This window comes from Tupaia chinensis, unplaced genomic scaffold, assembly GCF_000334495.1.
Source record: "Tupaia chinensis unplaced genomic scaffold, TupChi_1.0 Scaffold000622_1, whole genome shotgun sequence".
NCBI classification, from domain to species: domain Eukaryota; kingdom Metazoa; phylum Chordata; class Mammalia; order Scandentia; family Tupaiidae; genus Tupaia; species Tupaia belangeri.
The window spans coordinates 5,140,290-5,147,276 of NW_006160142.1; the positions used below are offsets into that span (position 1 = coordinate 5,140,290).

Genomic DNA, 6,987 nt, shown 5'->3' on the forward strand with positions numbered 1-6,987 from the left:
AGTGGGGAAAATCACCTAGAAATCATCCAAACTAAGAGGAAATATGCCAGATGGAATAAAGCAGGATTTTCACTCAGTCTATCAACAGTCTTATCTGAGCCTCAACATACATGCCTAGATGACAGGTGTTGGCAAAGAAAAGGAGTATTAAAGATAAAAGATGCTTATAAGCTCCTCCCTCTGTGAACTAATGATCCACAATAAACTTCAATAGCCAGACTAGTCAACAAAGGTGTTCTGATCAAATATACTAGTTAATTGAGCAATGCCATACAAACCATTCAAGGAATGTTTGTTTCCTAAAACTAGGATGAGGCAAATTAGATATCATTCATTTCAAAGAATCCTAAAGTAAACAGGAAAACAGAGAAATTGTTTATTATATTTTTAATTGATATATAATAGTTGTACAAAAGTATAACTTTTCAGTTCATGAACACAATGTGTAATGATCAAATCAAGGCAACAAACACATCCACCATCTCCAACATGTATCCTCACTCTGTGCAGTGGAATTGTCTGCTAGTTATTTGGAAATACACATAGAACTTATACCAAAACTAGTAATCCTAACACTCCTTCCACTTACCTATGTGCACTCTTGTGTCTGTTAATGAAGTTTTCCCCAACTCTCCTGCCTCCTCTTTCCAAATTTTGGTATCTACCATTTCAGTCTCCACTTCTATACCATTAAATTTATATGTCTAATGAGTAAAAACATTTGTTACTTGTCTTTAAGTGCCTGGCTTATTGCACTTAGTATGATTTCCTCCAGGCTCATCCATGTCCTTGCGGGATGCCCCACTTCAGCATTAGCAGCCTTCCTTTTTTGGTGAACTGTTCTCCTTAATCCCTTTCAATATATCTGTTAACATCACTTGTAGAGAACCAAGAGCTGTGTTCTCTCCATTTCCAAACCTGTCAAACATACTGACAGGAAAGAATCTGAGGATACCAAGGTATGAATACAGACAATGGGGTTTTACATTTTAATGAGGTTCTTGGACCCCTAAATAAAAGGCATGAATATTAATGGGAGTTTTCAGTCATTTGTTAAGTTAATGGAGAAAGTATTTGAAAACAGGCACTACTAAGGTTTTCTGTATATGCAACATTGCTCTAAAAAGTTAAAGAAAGTACAATAATAATTTCAAATGAATAGGAAGGGTACGTCAAATTAATTATACAGAAAATCTAAAGTAATTCTTGTCCATTTTGGTTTCAACTTCTTCAATACCTGTGATTAAGGAGTTGGGTTGGGTCAAAATCATGGCCTATTTTTATAACTTCATGCCCAGCACAATACCTATAAACATCTGAGAAATGTTTGTTGAACTGAACCAAAGATCTTAATTGTACAATTTTAATCTAATTGCTGTTTTATAATTTTTTTTTAATTTAATGGAGGCAGACTTCTTAATGAGAACCAAAAGGTTGAGAAGCAAAGCAGCACTAAAAGAAGGAAACAGAAATCAAGGAATCTAAATAATTCCCAGATTGGGCACTAAATCCCTGAGAAACAGATAATTAACTAGCATTCTTTTAACTGCAATTAAAACTTTATTGAAACCAACTGTCGCTATTAAGGAAAAATAAACAAATATGATTTGAATTTGTCTTTCCATAAAAATCTCAACATACTGAATCCATGCAGAATAAAAAAATTTTGGTGCTGATGATAACAGAAATAAGTTATACTGAAATATAATTTAAAATATTTTTTAGATTAAAATATATGTAATGTAAGGTGGGAAAGGGACAGAAAAGAAGATCATTGCAAGATGTGCTCTCCACATAAAAAAAAGACTTAGGTTCAAGAAATTTCTTCATTTTCAGCTAAAGATAGCAGATTGAACACATGCATTTAATGCTACTCTGTCCCTTAAGCTCTCTAAAATTATAATAAAAGAGAATTTTAAGTTTCATACTCAGAAGAGCAATGAAAAAGAAGATAACTTTTTTTTTATAAGTTGTGAGTTAGAAAAGCAGGTAAATCAAAGTTATCTGGCTCAGCAGGCCCTAAGTAAGCTGAATCTAAACTACTAGGAAAAGAACAAAGAACAAACCAAATTTATACAACAAACTCCCCACCCCACGGGGGGGAAAAAAAAAAAAAAGCTCAGAAAGTAGTATTGTCATGTGCCTTTGGATAAGAGAATGAAGATAAGGACAAAAATAGGATGACTAGGGAACCAGCAGTTAGCGTAATGGCTATGTCGCTGGACTCCCACGTGGTCGACCGCGGTTCGTGTCCCGGACCCAGTGGCTTAAAACTCATGCCGGGCGCGTGTGCGTGTGTGCCCAAGATCCCGAGAGGAGAATGGAGGAGAAGGGATTGTGGCGTGACCATCCCCCCTGGGGGGTGATTTCTCGCTTTCTGTCTCTATGTCTCTCTCTGTCTGTCTGGCGAGCACACGCACCCTACAGTGAAAATCTCTCCAAAAAAACAAACAAACAAACAAAAATAGGATGACTAGTTGAAAATTAAGTGCTAATAAGATGACACCAAGATTTCTAATCTTATAGTCTATACAACTGGGTGAATCTCTTTCCCCAGCCTGTAGAAGACTAAAGTTTTATTTACTGGAGAATGTAAAATAGAGGGCCTCTGGGCCTCATGGGTTGAGAGAGCCATGGTTGGTTGACAGATTATTTTCTAAAAGGAAAAAAATAAAGGAAATCAAGTGTGAACACATACACACACACACCAACATTAAGACCCTTTTTCCTGTATTTGAATCCCAGACTGCTGACACTCAGGCACATATGCAAATATAAGTACACACACATACATAAAGGACATTAGGAGATTGTCCTTGGGAAATCTGACTAGTCTCAGAACAGACCTAAAAACATTGATAACTGGTATCAGAGGATTTCCAAGGACTATTTCCAAGGAAATAGTCCTGCAATATCTCCCTATAGCAAAGACCAGAGAAGATAAGTTCCATCTGCTCAAACAAAGTTTCTGTCTTCTCTAGTGCCTTACACTTAAATATGAGCAGATGACCAAGAATCAACAGACATTTGAGGGATTTATCTATATGAAAGACAGAGACTACAATAAAGCAAATGAAAAAGTGATGAGAAAGAAGACTACAAAAAGTCTTACAATTAATCATTAAAAAATGAAAGAATTTGTTGCAGTTATAAAACAAGAAAAGTATTTTATTTTTTTAAAAGAACATTCAAAAACAAGCAAAAGGGCCAGCTCATGATGTGATGATTAAGGCAGCTAGATTCCACATGGCCATTAGCATGGTTTGAGTATTCCAGACCTGGTGGCTTGGTAAACATGCTGAGGGCATGTGCAGGAGTTCCCAAAATCCTGAAAGGAGGGGAAAATGGAGAAGGGATTGTGGTCTCTCTCTCACTTTCTCTCTCTTTCTCTCCAGCAAACATACACATCCTGTGGCAAAATTTAAAACAAAACAAAATAAATTAAATAAACAAATAAAAATAAATAAAATAAAACAAAAAAGAGACTTAGAAATTAAAAGTATGACAACAAAAATGAAACATTCAACAGAAGGAATAATTTTGAGGAAATATTGCAAGAAAAGAGAGATATAAAACAGACAAGGAAAATAGGAAGAAAGGTAAATAAAAATTTGTACATCCTAGGATGTCCTTCAAATAACATGAACTCCAGGGGGAAAAGAGAAAGAAATGGAAAAGAGAGGAAATCAAATATTGGGCCACTGGGAAAGTCCTGATGTATTTGTTTTTATATTTTTCTATGCAAAAATGCATCACAACTTTCCCTATGACTCAATACGTGAAAGAAAATTCCTCATGATGAAAAGACAATCTTTTCCACATTGGAAGTGTCTAATACCAACGAAGAAAAGAATCACACATCATGATATATATCGTGATGAAAATTCTGAAAGACAAACAGAAAATACTACAAGCTTCCATAGAGGAGGAAAAAAAATAGTCCAACTCAGTATGGCAGTGATTTTTTTTTCCACTCACAAGAATGAAGATAGTACCCACATGGCAAAGGATTGTGCCAACCCCTCTTTTGACATTTCAGGCCATGTGCATCCACCTTAACCACCCACACCACCAATAAGCCCAAAGTCCTAACAAGTATCCTTGCACACAAATGTTGACCTAATGACTTCTAGATGTTTAAGGCTAACTTCAGACCCTTTAAAACACAAGAATATCAGGGGAGATGATGAATGCAGTCCTCCTCTACTGTAACTTATGCAGTTGAGTTTCCCACATTTGGGGAAATTGCAAGGGTCAGCACATCCAGAGTGCAATGGATCAGCCTCACACTGGGAAAACCACCTTCGTGGTCTTGGTATCTCCCCTGCCAGGTAAGTATGGAAACAACCTCTTAACATCATTTCTTGGATACAAGAGATAATGAAACAAAGCCTTTACAATACTGACAAAAATGTTTTCACACTATACCCAGCAAAATTTCCAATCTAGTGTGAGGGTGTAATAAAGATATGTTCAGATATTCAGCTTTTCAATTTTCTTTTTTTGGGGGGAGGTCTGAAGTAGTTTCTTAGGAAACTACCAAAAATATGTACTCCACCTAAATGAAAGGGCAAAGTAAATATGAGTAATAAACATATTAAAAGGAAAAGATACTGAGAGAATAAAGAGAAAAATAGGAACTCCACGGTGATGGTGCTGGGAGATGCAAGATAACAGTTATGTATCAGGCCTAAAGAGAAAGAAGCATAGAGTAGTGTAGACCAAAAATTCTAGGGGAATTTTTTTTTTAAAAGAAAGAAAAGAAAATTGGTAGATAGCCTAATGTGTTTAAATGTATTGAGAGAAGGTACACACAATAGAAGAGGGTGTGGGGTTGAGTTAATGATTGGCACATAGAAAAATAAAAATATATAAACAAAAAGGAAAAATTATTATTAACTTTAAAACAAATTAAATATTATGGAGGAAAGCAAAATCAGTCACAGTACACTACCTGATTTACTGTGTTCACACTAAAATAGCTGAAAGATTATAAACACACTGGGGGAGGTGGTTCTTCATACCACATATGTTGAAATAGTCTTTACTTTTAATATACATGGTAGGTTTGGAAGCACAAGATGAAAGCGTTCAAGCCGTATTTTTTTTTAGAGGTTTTTGCCAAAGGGTGTGTGCACTGCCAAAGAGGAGAGACAGACACAGTGAGAGGAAAAGTGAGAAATCACTCCCCCGGGGGGGGGGGGGGGGGAATGCCCATGCCACAATCACATCTCTTTCATTTTCCTCCTGAGATCTTGGGTATGCCTACAGGCACCCAGCGTGGTTTTCAAGCCACTGGGCCTGGGACTCAAACCTCAGTCAGCCATGTGGGAGTCCAGCAACGTAACTGCTATGCTATCTGCTGGTCCCAAGTTAAAACTGTATCTTACATAGGAGAAAGTCTATAACTTTTATCTAATTTAAACAAACAAACAAAAATTGCCAGAGGCACTTGCACTCACCAAAGACAGAAAGAGAGACAGAGAGAAAAAAAAGGAGAAAGCACGCCACCATGGGGAATGGTCATACCACAGTCCCTTCTCCATTTCTCCTCCTGCTAGGATTTGGGGCAAGCACACACACATACCTAGCATGTTTCTCAAGCCAGTGGGTTCAGAATTTGAATATAGGGTCAGTCATGTGGGATCCTACTGCCTTAACTGCCAGGCCATGAGGCCATCCTGATAGCTAATATGTAAAACTAAAAATTCAAGAAGCACTAATACAAGTATGTTACATAGAAACATGGAGATAAGAATAGTCTCTTCCTGTGAATATAAACTGTCAGAGTAGTGACGACAGGTCAGCTGTTTCTCATTACCAGTTTTGCATAACTCTGACTCTAAACCATGTGTATATATTCCTTTAACTTAAACTTCATGAAAAAATAATTTCTTAACTCTGAAAATTGTAAGAGTTTAGAATATTATCACCTAATAAATATAACAATTATTTAGAATATGCCACAACTTATCCTAAATAGCTTTTGCAAGGTTAGTACTTTTTATCTTTTACTACTTTTTATCTTCTCCTCAGGAATTAAGCCTTGGAGAGGTTCATTTTGAACTCTTTCTCAGAAGGTGGGAAATGGTGAAGGATTGAGTCATTAGCTTTTCAGCTGTGTGCTTTGGTATAACATATCTAGAAGTAATCATTATTTTTGACTATTCTATTTCCATTTTAAAAACAGAATGAAAACTTCTCCAAACTGGTTAATTGGTTTATTATAAACCAATTATTCGATTGATCAACCAAAATTTTACCTTAAGCAACAGCAGTGGGACCAGCAGTTAGCATAATGGCTGTGTCACTGGACTCCCAGGTAGTCAACCGCAATTTGAGTCCCGGATCTGGTGGCTTAAACTCACGCCAGGTGCATGTGCGTGTGTGCCCAAGATCCCAAGAGGAGAATGGAGGAGAAGGGATTGCGACATGGCCATCCCCCCGGGGGGTGATTTCTCACTTTCTGTCTCTCTGTCTCTCTCTGTCTTCCTGGCAAACACATGTACCACATAGCAAAAACCTCTCCCAAAAATAAATAAATAAATAAATAAGCAACAGCAGTAATAGCCCCCTTTCCCATCTTTGATCTCCCCGTTTTATCACCTGAGGGGTTCTCTGATCACCCCTGAAAGACAATATCTGCCTTTAGATGACAGCATTTGCACATATCTTAAGATAAACACAATGGGGAACCAGCAGTTAACTTAATGGCTATGTCGCTGGACTCCCACATAGTCGACCGCGGTTCGTGTCCCAGACCCGGTAGCTTAAAACTCACGCTGGGCGCGTGTGCGTTCGTGCCCAAGATCCCGAGAGGAGAATGGAGGAGAAGGGATTGCGGCGTGACCATCCCCCCTGGGGGGTGATTTCTCGCTTTCTGTCTCTATGTCTCTCTCTGTCTGTCTGGCGAGCGCACGCGCCCTACAGTGAAAAAAATCTCTCAAAAAAAAAAAAAAGATAAACATAATGCTATTTACTTGACTA

General features: G+C 37.5%; 1 non-coding gene across 1 annotated transcript; it reads right to left on the reverse strand.

The window, feature by feature from the left end:
• Positions 1-4,175: 4,175 nt before the first annotated feature.
• On the reverse strand, positions 4,176-4,339 carry LOC114009772 (U1 spliceosomal RNA). Its single transcript, XR_003551165.1, has one exon. It is a non-coding gene; the product is annotated as a U1 spliceosomal RNA (small nuclear RNA).
• Positions 4,340-6,987: the final 2,648 nt, after the last annotated feature.